This window comes from Macaca mulatta, chromosome 2 (assembly GCF_049350105.2).
Source record: "Macaca mulatta isolate MMU2019108-1 chromosome 2, T2T-MMU8v2.0, whole genome shotgun sequence".
NCBI classification, from domain to species: domain Eukaryota; kingdom Metazoa; phylum Chordata; class Mammalia; order Primates; family Cercopithecidae; genus Macaca; species Macaca mulatta.
The window spans coordinates 144006767-144020434 of NC_133407.1; positions in this window are offsets into that span (position 1 = coordinate 144006767).

Below are 13668 nucleotides of genomic sequence, written 5' to 3' on the forward strand. Positions count from 1 at the left end.
ATTAATCACCCTCATTTTTTAGAAAACATATTCATAGCTCCGGGAAATCTTCATCTGCATGGAAGAAAGTGTAATATTCCAAGGTGGTTATGATGGCATTGCCACTGAGCTGCGGGTGAGGAAAGACATTTTGAAAGAAGTTCAGTAGTTAAAAAACAACAATAACAGAAAGTCAAAACTCAGTAAAATTCTCAATGATTCGTAAGCCAGTTTTGAAGGACAAAGTGTAAATTTTTTCATAAATCCTAGTGGAATTGAAGATAACACAGTATAGCAGAATTTATGGAGGTGAATGCTTCTTACTCCAGGATTCCAAACATCTTTGGAGTATCAGCCTTGGGCAGATAACATTATGACCTTGCCAGACCTTGCCAGGATTTACTTCTGAAAACTATCAACTCTTTGCTTATGGCAATGTGCCCCTTTATTCGTGTGTGGCACACTAGAGTTTACTACCTGCTTTGTCAGCAAAATTGATTCTCATAACAGTTCCTCTAGGGCAGCGTGGAAGATGTCAGGAAAAAATATCCCAGATTTGAAGTGGCAAACAAGATGATGGTTTATCCCCTCACTACAGTACAAATGTTGTGCAGCCGATCCCCCAGGGATTCACTAAGTCTACGGGGGGGTAGACTGTCTATTGACTAGGTCAGGGGTCAGAAGACATCTCCTGTAAAACACTAGATAGTCAATATTTTACTAGATAGTAAATATTTTAGGCTTTGCAGGACATATACAATGTCTGCTGAACATTCCTCTCCTTTTTTTTTTCATTTTAACATTTCTTTAAAAATGTAAAACTCATTTTTACTTTGCAGCCTGTACAAAAATAGCCTGTGGGTTAGATTTGACCCATGGGCAGTGGTTTGTCTTGCCATTTCTTAGACTAGGCTATTTGATAACTCTGTAGGGATAGACATTAACTTGTAAAAACTAATACATTGCACATGATTCTTGTCTGAGAGGAATGTAAATAACTCCTCTCTGTAAAAATGTAAGTAAATTTTGTCCAGTCAAGATGCAATTGATTTCTATGTTTTAAAAATGGATAATGCCAAATATTACAGTTTGTTGACCTGTATGATATTAACTAGCTTTGCATCTGTCAACAAAATTTACTTTGACATTTTTTTAACTGTCTATATTTCCATTCTTCATATTCTTCTTTGAACCAGTGATAACATCTTACTAGCTCTCTCATTAATTAATGAGTTGAATAAAACTTTTAACATACATTTATCAGTGTCATAGTATAATGGTTTGAAAATTATACTGCAGCAGTAGTATTTTCCCCTCTCAAGAGATTAGAAAACTGAGTTTACAAGTGGTTAGGGGATTTTCCCAAGTTAGACAAGTACATGGCTGAACTGGAACTGGAACTGGAACATGTTTTTAGATTCCTCACGAAGAAGAAGGAAAAGCAATCTGCCATTTTGCCCCTTAGTCTAGGTGCAAACTATCTGGAACAATTAATTTTTCTCATCCTGGGAGAATAAAACATTTCCAAAAGAAAAGTTTTATATTTCTAGTAGAGAAAGGTTTGCACTTTTAAAACGTCTTGCATCTCAAGATAGACAATGAATCAGGTACTTTCCAGTAGTAGCCATGAATGATGGAGGCATCCATAAAGCACTGGACTCATGGAATGGCAGCAGCTTCTAAACAGTTTCCAGAAATAAGCCGTGAAAATCAGGGAGTCTTGCATTTTGTCATCCAAGGCAGAATCTCCTGGTATCTGTCAAAAGTGATCCACATATTATCTAATCCAAATTGTAAATGTCATGTAGAAAGTTAAACAATATGTATCATTTGTTTTCTGTATTCTATGAGTCCCTCTCTTTTAAATATCTGGCTTTATTATATGCAGTAAAATTTTTTTGCCTCTAGAATTGTTTATAAATTTAAAAAGTACTAGTCTAGTTTTCTCTTCATTGTACCACTCTAGCCACCAACGAGCCTGGAATTTAAATTTATAGCAAAGTTGCAGTGCTCCATGAGGCAGGCACACTGCATCTCTACTGGCAAAATTCACTTATATCCCTTTAGAGAGGAGAATCAGAGATGAGTGTCTCTGCACACAACAAGTTAAAAAAAAAAAAAGGACTCAATATGTCCTTTTTGCTTGAACGTTGGGGTGTTGATTGGTTTAAGGTTATCAGTGATTGTCCATCTTTTTTTCCTGTTCTCATCTTGTATATAGAGTGAGGGTACTATTTATGACATGCAAGGGCAATGGATATGGACCAATAGGGTGGATACCCAGAAACCAAAGCCGATAGGCCCAAATTCATAGGTAGGATTGTACATATATGTAGGGACCTGCCCATGTTGGTACTGCAAATGTCAGCTTTGAGATGTTAGAGAGTAAGAGTTTGAGCATGTATGAGGTCTGAGTTGGCAGGCACTAATAGAGTGGCAAGTATGGTAGCTTTACTGGTCCAAGTCTGATTTTGAGGCATCTTCTTGCTTGGGTCAGATAATTGCTTGCTTGGAATTTCTGGGTCCTCCTTCATGGCTGCTACCACAAGCCAGGCCTAGTAGCCACATACCTTTGACTTTCCAACTCCTTTCTCCACGTCTGAGATTGAAAGAAGCATGACACCACAGTGTGTGAGTTCTGTGGGGGAGTTAATTGCATAAGGGGAGAATGTTGGCACTCTGAGGAGGGGGAAACATAGATAATTTTCCTCTCTTTCCTTCCACCCATGGACTGCTTAAAGCATGGTTTATCCATAGAGCTTATCTTTCTTTCTTTCTTTCTTTTTTTTTTTTTTTAAGACAAGAGTCTTGTTCTGCTGCCAAGGCTGGAGTGCAGTGGTAGAATCCTGGCTCACTGAAGCCTCCACCTCTCAGGTTCAAGCAGTTCTCATGCCTCAGCTTCCCAAATAGCTGGGATTACACACGTGCACCACCACGCTTGGCTAATTTTTGTATTATTATTATTATTATTATTATTTTTTTTTTTTTAGAGACAGGAGTTTCACCATGTTGGACAGGCTGCTCTCAAGCTCCTGGCCTCAAGGGATCTACCCACCTTGGCCTCCCAAAGTGCTGGGATTACAGGTGAGAGCCACCACATTGAACCCATAGGGCTTATCTGAAGATGTCCCACAGGGCTGAAGTAATCTACTGTATCTCTTTATGGCTTATTGTGAAAGAGTCAGAAACGTGGTAATCATAATTTTGAATTGTTCTCATTCTGTCTCACATCCGTGTGCCTCACTCTCACTTTCCTGTAATTGGACCTGTAAATAATCATCAGCACTAATCCTTGCCTCAAACTTTGTTTTCTAGGGAACTCAGGTGAAGACAAGAGTTCCTTATTACACATGTCTGGTATTCTTTCTCAAGGATTGAGGCTTTAGTTGCTATTTTAATTTTAAGAAACAGAAAAGGGACAAACACAAAACTACAAATAAGATACTCTGTATGAATTAGGATTATATTTAGTTGTAAGTAGCAACGACAAAACAACAAAATACAAAAAGTGGCTCGTGTAAGATACAAGTTTATTTCTCTCTCACAAAAGTCCAGAGTTAGGCAGTGCAAGCTAGCATAGTGGGTTTTCTCCATGAAGTTCTTAGGAGTGCAGCCTACTTTCAGCTCACTGTATACCCTTCTATAGGGCAGAAATTTGGGCACTGCATGGATGGGTCCTCTGCTTTAGGATTTTCATGAAGCCGGAATCAAGGTGTTGGCTGGAGCTGGAGTCTCATTTGAATGACTGACTCACTCTCAGGCTCATTTGATTATTGGCAGGATTCAGTTTTTTGTGACCTGTTGGACTAGAGACCTGATTTACTTCCTGGGTATTGACCAGAGGCTGCCCTCATTTCCTGCCCCAGTGTGGCAGCCTGCTTCACCAAAACGTGCAAGTTGAGAAGGCAATAGGGAGTCTGTCTGTTAGCAAGATGGATATTACCACTTTATGCAACACAACTATGGAAGTGACATCACATAATCTTTGCTGCATTCCATTGGTTAGAAGTAAGTCGCAGGCCTGCCCATGCTCAGGGTTGGGGATAAAACAGGGGTGTGAACACTAGAAGGTAGAGGTAATTGGGGGTCATTTTAGAGTTTGTCCACCAGAAATAATTTGGTTTCACATATCTGTGGGTGGATGGGGTTGAGAGGCTGTGCTTTACCCTAAAGCCTGCAGGATTTGATCTGTGTTGTGTATTTGTCATCTTACTGAGAGTATGTAGGTTAGTGGGGAATGTGCTTCTCACAGTAATGGCAGAGGCACAAGACAGCAAGTTGAACTCCATGTATGTGTTTCTGATCTCTACTTGCATCACATTCGCTAATATCCCATTGTCCAAACAAGTCACATGGCTATGCCCAAAGTTAAGGGGTAGAGAAATGCACGCTGTTCTTTAGTGGAAGGTACACAAAACATATGTATGCATGGAAGGTGAAGAATTGGCCCCAACAGCTCAATTTTCAACAGTGCAAAAGCATGTTTTGGTGACAGTGGCTTTGTGACTCAGTCCACACATTGCAAGTGAACTTCTTGTTTTGATTACATGAGTTATTTGAAACAGAGCTACTTATTTGAATAAATAGATGTATGTCCATGTTGTGGTTGGGTAGTGGGGGTGGGTACTGGCGTATCACTCACCATGCCAGCATATACTAATACAGGGATTGGCAAGTGATAGATCAAATCCAGCCCCACCTCCAAACCGCTTATTTGCTTTTGTAGAGCTTTCAAGTTAAGAGTGGTTTGTACATTTTTAAATGGTTGAAAAGCAATCAGAAGAGCACTGTGTCATGACACATGAAAATTAGATAAAATTCAAATTTCTGTATCCATAAAGTTTTATTTGAACATAGCCATGCTCATTCATTTACATATTTTCTATGCTGTTTTCTTCACACTACAATGGCAGCAATGACTGTTGAGGAGTTGCAACGGAGATTGCATGCCTTGAAAACCCTGAAATATTTATTATCTGGTTCTTTACAGAAAAATATGCAAACTCCTGCACAAATAAAGAAAATGCCACATATATGTATACATATCACTTATATAAAAATTTAGCAGTATAAGAGAAATGGATATCACTTAATTAAAATTTCAGAGGTATAAAAGAAATTGGAGATAATTTTTTAAGTATTACTCTTTAGAGATGTGGAAACAGGGGCCAAGATAGCCAAAGTAACTGGTTTAAGTAATACATTATGTGAGCAGCAAAACTTGAATATTTCCCAATTACATTTTTTTTTTCTCTGCAATACACTGTCATCCAACATTTTTTCTAAGGTTCATTAAAAAAAATAAATTTTAAATGGGATAGGCCAAAGGGTCATGCCATCTCCTCTACATTTGCTACTCAATTTATTTTCATTAATATTGTGATCTTTTTTGATTAATGTGATGAATGTTTCTCACATGGATGGGAAATGTATCAATTAGGGGGTTAATTAATGTTGATGTTCAAACTCAGAGTGGAGTCATATTAATCGAATGCATCTATTTGATGGGGGCTTAATTAATTAGGTTCCGAAAACCTCTTCTGATAAACTCCACTCCATGCTAATGAGCCCCATGGATCACTGTGTTAAGCTCTAATTGTTGCCACCTTTCCCCTTCACTATTAAGGCCATGTTTAATTTGTTCACATGTCTCTCAGAGTCAATAACTAGGCCTTTATTTTTACACCATGTACTGAGAGTTAGGAATATTCACTCTCTAATTCAGTACAGTGCCCTCATAATGCATGTCATAGAAGAAGTTTCCTAGCTAGACTGTTAAGCACTAAACAAACAAACAAAATAATCAAATCGACTTTAACAAAGTGTGGGAGTGATGTACAGGTAAAAATAATCTTTACAAAAAGAGCCAACAAAGCTTTAGGTTTAACATGTTTGCTATAAAGTAGCTTAGAGATAGAAATTACAGAGTTTTTTTTGCTTTTGTTTTCTTTAAAAGAGATGGGGTCTTGCTCTGTCAGCCAGCCTGGAGCGCAATGGCATAATTATAGCTCACTGTAATCTTGAACTCCTGCGCTCAGGGGGCACTCCTGTGTTAACCTCCCAAGTAGTTAGGATTACAGACATGCTGCTATGCTCAGCTAAGTCTTTCTTCTTCTTACTTTTTTTGTAGAGACAGAGTCTCCCTACGTTGCCCAGGCTGGTCTTAAACTCCTGGGTTCAAGCGACCCTCCTGCCTCAGCCTCCTAAAGTGCTGGGATTACAGATGTGAGCCACCATGCATGGTCAGAAATCACAGGGTTTAAATGATATCTATTTTTTTCCTCCCCATCCTTTAAAAACTAAGTAAATAAGTAAACAAATAGGTAAATAAATATTTATCTTTACTGGGGTTTAATTTACATATAGTAAATTCACAGATCTTAAGTACACAGTTTAATGAGTTTTGAAAAATGACATGCCCAGGTAATGATGGCTCTAATCAAGACAGATAATATTTCTAACAGTGCAGCATAATTGCTTATGTCCCCTTCCAAACAATCCCCCTGCCCAGAAACAACTACTTTTTGATTTTTATCATCAGAAATTAGTTTTCCTATTCTTAAACTTCATATACATGAAACCATACAGAATGTGTTCTTTTTTTGTCTGACTTACTTCATTCAGCATGTGTGCGAGATTTTCATCCCTGTCCTTGTAACAATGTGATGGTTAATATTGAGTGTCAACTTGACTGGATTGAAGGATGCAAAGTATTGTTCTTGGGTGTGTCTGTGAGGATGATGCCAAAGGAGATTAACATTTGAGTCAGTGGATTGGGAAAGGCAGACTCATCCTCAATCTGGGTGGGCACCACCGTCTAATCAGCTGCCAGCATGGCCAGAATGAAAGCAGGTGGAAGAATGTGGAAGAACTAGACTGGTTTAGTCTCTAAGCCTACATCTTTGTCCCATACTGGATGCTTCTTGCACTTGAACATTGGACTCCAAGTTCTTCAGCTTTGGGACTCTAGCTGGCTTCTTTGCTCCTCAGCTTGCAGATGGCCTATTGTGGGACCTCACTTTGTGATGGTGTGAGTTAATACTCCTTAATAAACTCCCCTTTATATATACATCTATCCTATTAGTCCCCTTTAGAGAACCCTGACTAATACAAGTGCAATCCCACAAGCCCTTAGAAATAGAAGAGAAAAGCAGAAGATGTGGCGGAAGAGGAAGGGAGAGGAGAGATGAGGCCGAAGGAGAGGTCAGAGAGATTCTAGGAATGAGAAGGACTTGACCTGCCATTGCTGATTTTACAGATGGAGGAAAAGGGCCACCAGCCAGGAAATGCAAGCACCCCTAGATGCTGAGAACAGCTCCTGGCTGACAACCAGCCAGGAAATAAAGATCTCAGTCTTACAACCACATGGAACTGAATTCTGCCAACAACCTAAGTGAGCTTGGAAGTGGATCCATCCCTAGGGCCTCTAGAAAGGAATACAGCCCTGCCAACACGTTGATTTTGACCTTGTGGAACCTGGAGCAGAGAACAAGTTGAGCTACGCAGTATCTAGACTTCTGAATTACAGACTGTGAGATAATTAATGAGTGTTGTTTTAAGCCATTAAAATTATGGTAATTTGTTAGATGGCAGCAATAAGAAACTAATACATCACAGTTAAATATTCATAAGCCTACATTAGCCAAGAAGAAATATAAATGAATACAAGTGTATTGCTTGGGCTGGGTGTAAAATGAAAACAGTAGCTGATCCTTTGCCTCAGTCTTTGGGAAGGCAAGAGGGAATGGTGGGGGCTGTGGAGAACTGGAGGGTGCATGGTTTATCTAAGGAAAATCATCCCTACTAAGATCCAGCATATTATAGGAAGGTAAGCTCTGTGTTGCAAGATGTGATTCTTCAAGATAAGCTAGAAATTCAAATTTTAATGCATTTAATTCAAATGTTTTAATGCATTTAAAACATTATTTTAGACAATTGATAACTAATGCAATTTATAAACACAAACAAAATATGGTTGGGAAATAGATGTAACCTGAGGGATTTCAGTTTGTGGCTTTTTGACAAGATACCCTAAACTTATTTGACCCTGCCAATAGGGAAAGCGTAATATGAAGCTCATAACTAAAACACCACAAGGCGAGTTCTGAATCACTACTGATGGTTACTTAAGTGTTTAAACATCATCTCTAAAATGGGAATAATCATTCAAACTTCATAACTATGTGAGGATTAATTATGAAAATGCACATAATACCTTGTATATCAGTATGTGTTAGCTATTATTTTTATTTTACTGGTACAGTGGTGGGTGCAGTTTAGAATTGGCTGTCAGATTTATAAGATGCAACAGGCTTTAGTCAATCAAACACTATCTCTACTCAGCTTGTAGAAAGACACAGGATAGGAAATACATTCTGTATAGCACCTTTATCTCATCAGAGTCCCAGCAGCTACCCAAGGACAAGACTTCCCTTGCCCTCTCACCCACAAGATTGTGTGGGCTTATGCAGAACAAGAACTTCACACATGTGGGTCACTTTGACAGAGAGCAGCTGACGCCTTGGTTTGCCATTAGTTCTATCCATGCAGGCCCACAGTGTGCATGCCAATCACAGCTCTACAGATCAGGGTTTCATGGCAAAGAAGGACAACATAACCTTCCACATTTATCTCAACTCTATAATGGTATCCAAGGAAATAGGACTCTGACTTTCATTTTTTCCAGGCAGGCCTGGGTCAGCCCAGACTGATAATAAACTCTTTTCTTTCAATTAGTAACAATCCTTTGGAGGGGAGGTATTAGTTTCCCATGGATGCTGTCACAGATTACCTCAGACTTGGTGGTTCAAAACAACAAAAATTTATTCTCACATATTTCTGGTGACCAGAAGTCCCAAATCAAGGTGTTGGCAGGACTGGACCCCCTCCAAGTATCTAGTGGAGAATTCTTTCTTGACTCTTCCAGTTTCTGTTTGCTCTAGGCATTCCATGGCTTGTGGCTGCATAACTCCAAACTGCCTCTAGGTTTACAGGGCTCCTTTTCAACAGGACTGTTGTAAGGACATTTGTCATTGGATTCAGGGCACACCCAGCTAATCCAGGATAATCTTATCTTGAGATCCTTAATTACATCTACAAAGATTACATTTTTTTTTTTCCAAATAAGGTAACAGATTCTAGGGGTTAGGATATAGACATATCTTTTTGGGGCATACTATTCAACCTACACCAGGTAGGCAGTGAGCATATTATTGCTCCTACTGCATAAATTCACACTCTTGGCAGCCAAGGATATGGGAATATGTGCAGCTAATTAAGACCTTACGACCAGAAAAAAGCTCAATAGCTTGGACACAGATGGAATCAGTGATGTCAGGCTCTTTAGCATTGTCCTTTGCTCTTAAGAGAAAAATTGGCTTTTGGAGGGTGGGGATCTAGTCTGCGGGTGCCATTTCCCCTTTTCTACTTCCTGCTGCAGCCGATAAAGGCCATTTTTACCATAAAAAAAGGAGAGAAATTTGGACACCATAATGAGGACTTTTGTTAAAGACGAAAGTGTGGTGTTAAGTTTCTCCTTAGAATGTACCATGACAGCAGTTCAGCTGGGCTTAACATGTGAGTGATTGAGTTGTGTTCCTGTTGGTCTCTCTGTGAAAGTTGGTTTGATTTTGCTTTAAGAACCCAGCTCCTGAAAGCATGACTTTGAACTTCTCAATCATTGGTCAGGTGGTTGATGTGTATATATATATATTTTTGTTGTTGTTGTTGTTTGTTTTTGTTTTTGTTTTTTTAGACAGGTCTTGCTCTGTCACCGAGGTTAGAGTGCAGTGGCACAACAATCTTGGCTTACTGCAATCTCTGCCTCCTGGGTTCAAGCTATCCTCCTGTCTCAGCCTCCAGAGTAGCCGGGATTACAGGCGAGTACCACCACACCTGGCTGATGGTTTATAATTGTTATCATTGCCGATCACGAATGTTTTTCCCAGGAGCTAAAAAAGATAATGAGTATACAGGCTTGCTCAGACAAACACTGAATCATTCTTTGCTGGAGGAAATAATCATTCAAATCCATTTTCTCTATCCTACATGTAGGTAATTCAGATTTTAGACTTCATGATCTGTTAATGGCAGAGGGCTTGGAATTACAAAAGGGCTCCTCATATAGCTTTAGAGTTAGGAAAGTGCCAGAGAGTTGGCTTATACCTTCCTCCTGAAATAAGAAATAATTAGCACCTCATGTGAAAACTCATTCGACACGTTAGTCACGAGGCGTGCCTTTGTCCCATGCTAATGTGAATCTGGTGTGAATCTATGGTTTCATTTTCTTTTCAGTGTGTAGTGTAATGTAATTCTCTCTTAGTCTCAATTTTATGAAATAATGGCGAAGAAAAAGATGTAGCGAGGCTATTAATCCCTTCCCCAGCTTTGTGACGTGCTTAATTCTTACACTTCTTAACTCATTGAAGTGATTTAACTTTGATTATCCAGGCAATTCAGGTGAAAGACCTATTCTCTTGTGTTCACTGTTTAGATCTTCTGTTGATTACCTGTTTAATGAAAGGCAGTTGGTTTAACAATTCCATTAAATTTCACACCCTATAAAACACGGAAGTCGCTGCATGAGTTTAATAATGGGAACTAATGCTTCATGGCACTACACAGTTTACAAAGCACTTTCTATTTATTATTCCATTTGAGTTTTGTGAGATGGGTGGTATTATATCCATTTTAAAAATGAGAAGAGTGTAGGGTCAGAGTACTTAAATAATCGATAACAATATCTGTGGTGACATAGCTAGCTAGTTAATGCTAGAGCTGGGACTTGAACTAATAGCTCCTCCTCTCTTTTATACAATATGAGTTCTTTAAATCCAGGCACAGTTGTTCAGGCAGTTGAGAGCAAGGACTATGGGTAACTGATTTGTTACAACTGTGGAATTTAAAAGATGGTCAGGACCTTAAGGGTCATTGAATTGTATTACTTCATTTATACAATGGGAGTTGGAGATATTGCTTCTCACAGTCCCTTGAAAACTCTAGGCTTAGTTAGACAGATCTGAGCTTGCAAAGACAAATGCTGCAGCCTTTTTTACAGGGAGGTAAGGAAGCTGGGGTTCTGAAAGGGCAAGGAGCTTGCCCAAGGTCGCACAGCTGGCTTGTGGTAGAGTTGAGAGTTTTGATCCAGATCTCATATCATTTGGTCCATTGCCTAAGTAGCCTCTTAGCACTTAGAGTGAATTTCACGTACCAATTTACTTAGGGTCCACATAGGTTTTCTAATAAATAAATTTTAAAAATGCTGGTTAAATAGCAAGGCCATTTATGGACTTCTGTGTGACCATGGAATGTTCTCCAGAAATATAAAGTTGCAACTGGGATTCTCTCTGAAATAATCAAGTACCCTAAGAAAGATGTATAAATATTATCCATAACATCCAGCCACACAGAAACTCTCAGTAAAGTCCCCAGAGTAGAACTAGAATGAGCCACAATTTCTGATAAATAAACTTAGAAATAATTGATAAATGAAAACACAGATAGATAAGCAAAAGCTTTATTAATTGGAAGTTATAAATATCTTTATTGGATAATTCCTGGGTCAGAGAGAAAAATCAAAACCACATTTGCTGAATATTTAGAAAATATAGGTATAGAAAAAGTCACATATAAGAGGTATTAGGATGTGGCCCCAGTTGAACTGAGTGGAAAATTCATAAACTTAAGTATCTGTGTAACAAAATAAGAAAGAAAAAATGAATTCAGTATTCACTGTGAAAGTTAAAATAACTCTGATAAAAGACCCAACAAAAGCATAAATATGAATTTTATGCATATCCATTATGGTTACTTATTTATAGAATTAATTAGAAGAAGAAAAAAGAGAAGTGATATCAGCAAATTGGTGAAATAGGATGTTCCTGCTCACATCCTCTCAAAGCAACAATAATTTGGCAGCCATCCATGAATGAGAATGCCTTATGGAAGCTTTGGAATCCAGGTTGGAGGTTTTCAAAACTCCAGTGGAATTCAAGACTGAGGAGGACTGTTTGGAGAGGGCAGACCTGTGCCCAGGTGTAGGCTTGCGGACCATGGTTCTGGCTACAGACCCAGAGATGGCCTCAGCCCCTTGGGGAGTCGGTTACAATCCCCTTTGGCCTCAGTCCTCTGCTAGATTCATTCATCGAGGGACACAGGAGGAATCAAGCCTATCTATGCCTCAGGTGACATACTCACCAACCTCAGTCTTAGCTGTAGACCCTTATGTGGCCCTGGAATTTGGCTCCAGCCCCTCTCAGCTGCAGTCTGAAACAGTCTTGACCATCCCCAAACCCAGCAGGCACACCCTTCTGTGCCTCCAGAATCAGACCTGCAGATCTTGGTCTCAGCTGTGAACCATAAAGCAGCCTTATGACAAGGTACCAGCCCCTTACGTATAGTATAGTATAGTATAGTATAGTATAGTATAGTATAGTATAGTATAGTATAGTATGGTTTGTATAGTATAGTATAGTATAGTATAGTATAGTATAGTATAGTATAGTATAGTATAGTATAGTATAGCATAGCATTAGTATGGAAACACTACGTATTTTTGTGTGTTGACTTTGTGTCCTATTACTTTGTTGAGTTAATTTATTAGTTCTAGCAATTTTTTAATGGAGCCATTAGGATTTTCTTCATATTTGATCATGTCATCTGCAGAGATAATTTTACTTTGTTCATTTTGATTGGTATGCCTTTAATTTATTTTTCTTGCTTGATTGCTCTGGCTAGGAGACTTTCAGTACTATGTTGAATAGTAGTGGTGACAGAGGGCATCCATGCCTTGTTCTGGATCTTAGAGAAAACACTTTCAGTTTTTCCATATTCAATAAAATGTTAGGTGTGGGTTTTTTCTATATAGCCTTTACTGCATTGAGTTAAATTCTATCTTATTTTGCTGAGAGTTATCATTTAACACGAAACGATGTTATATTTTGTCAAATGCTTTTTCTGCATCTATTGAGTTGATCATGCAGGTTTTTTGGCCTTTCATTCTGTTAATATGCTGTACCATGTTTATTGATTTACATATGCTGAATCATGTTTGCATCCCAGGGATAGATCCCACTTGATCATGGTGCATGATTCTGTTAATGTATTGTTGAATTTGGTTTGCTAGTATTTTACTGAGAATTTTTGCAATGATGTTCTTCTTGGATATTGGCCTGCAGTTATCTTTTCTTGTGCTGTATTTTTCTGGCTTTGAAATCAGGATGATGCTGGAGTCATAAAATGAGTTTGAAAGTCTTCTCTCCTATCCACATTTTTTGGAATAGGCTGAGAAGAATTGGCATTAATTTTTCTTTAAATGCTTGGTAGAATTTACCTGTGAAGCCATCTGTTGCCAAGCTTTTCTTTGTTGGGAGGTTTTTGATTACTGATTGAATCTCCTTCCTCATTATTGGTCTGTTTAGTTTTTCTATTTCTTTGTGATACAGTCTTGAAGGTTGTATGTCGCTCAAACTTTACCAATTTCCTCTAGATTATCCAATTTGTTTGCATATAATTATTCATGGTATCCTATTATGGTCCTTCATATTTCTGTGGTATCAGTTGTAATGTCTCCTCCTTCATTTATAATTTTATTTGAATCTTCTTTTTGTCTTGATTAGTTTAGCTGAAGATTTTTCAATTTTGTTTACCTTTTCCAAAAATAAACTCTTGGTTCCATTGATTTTTAAAATT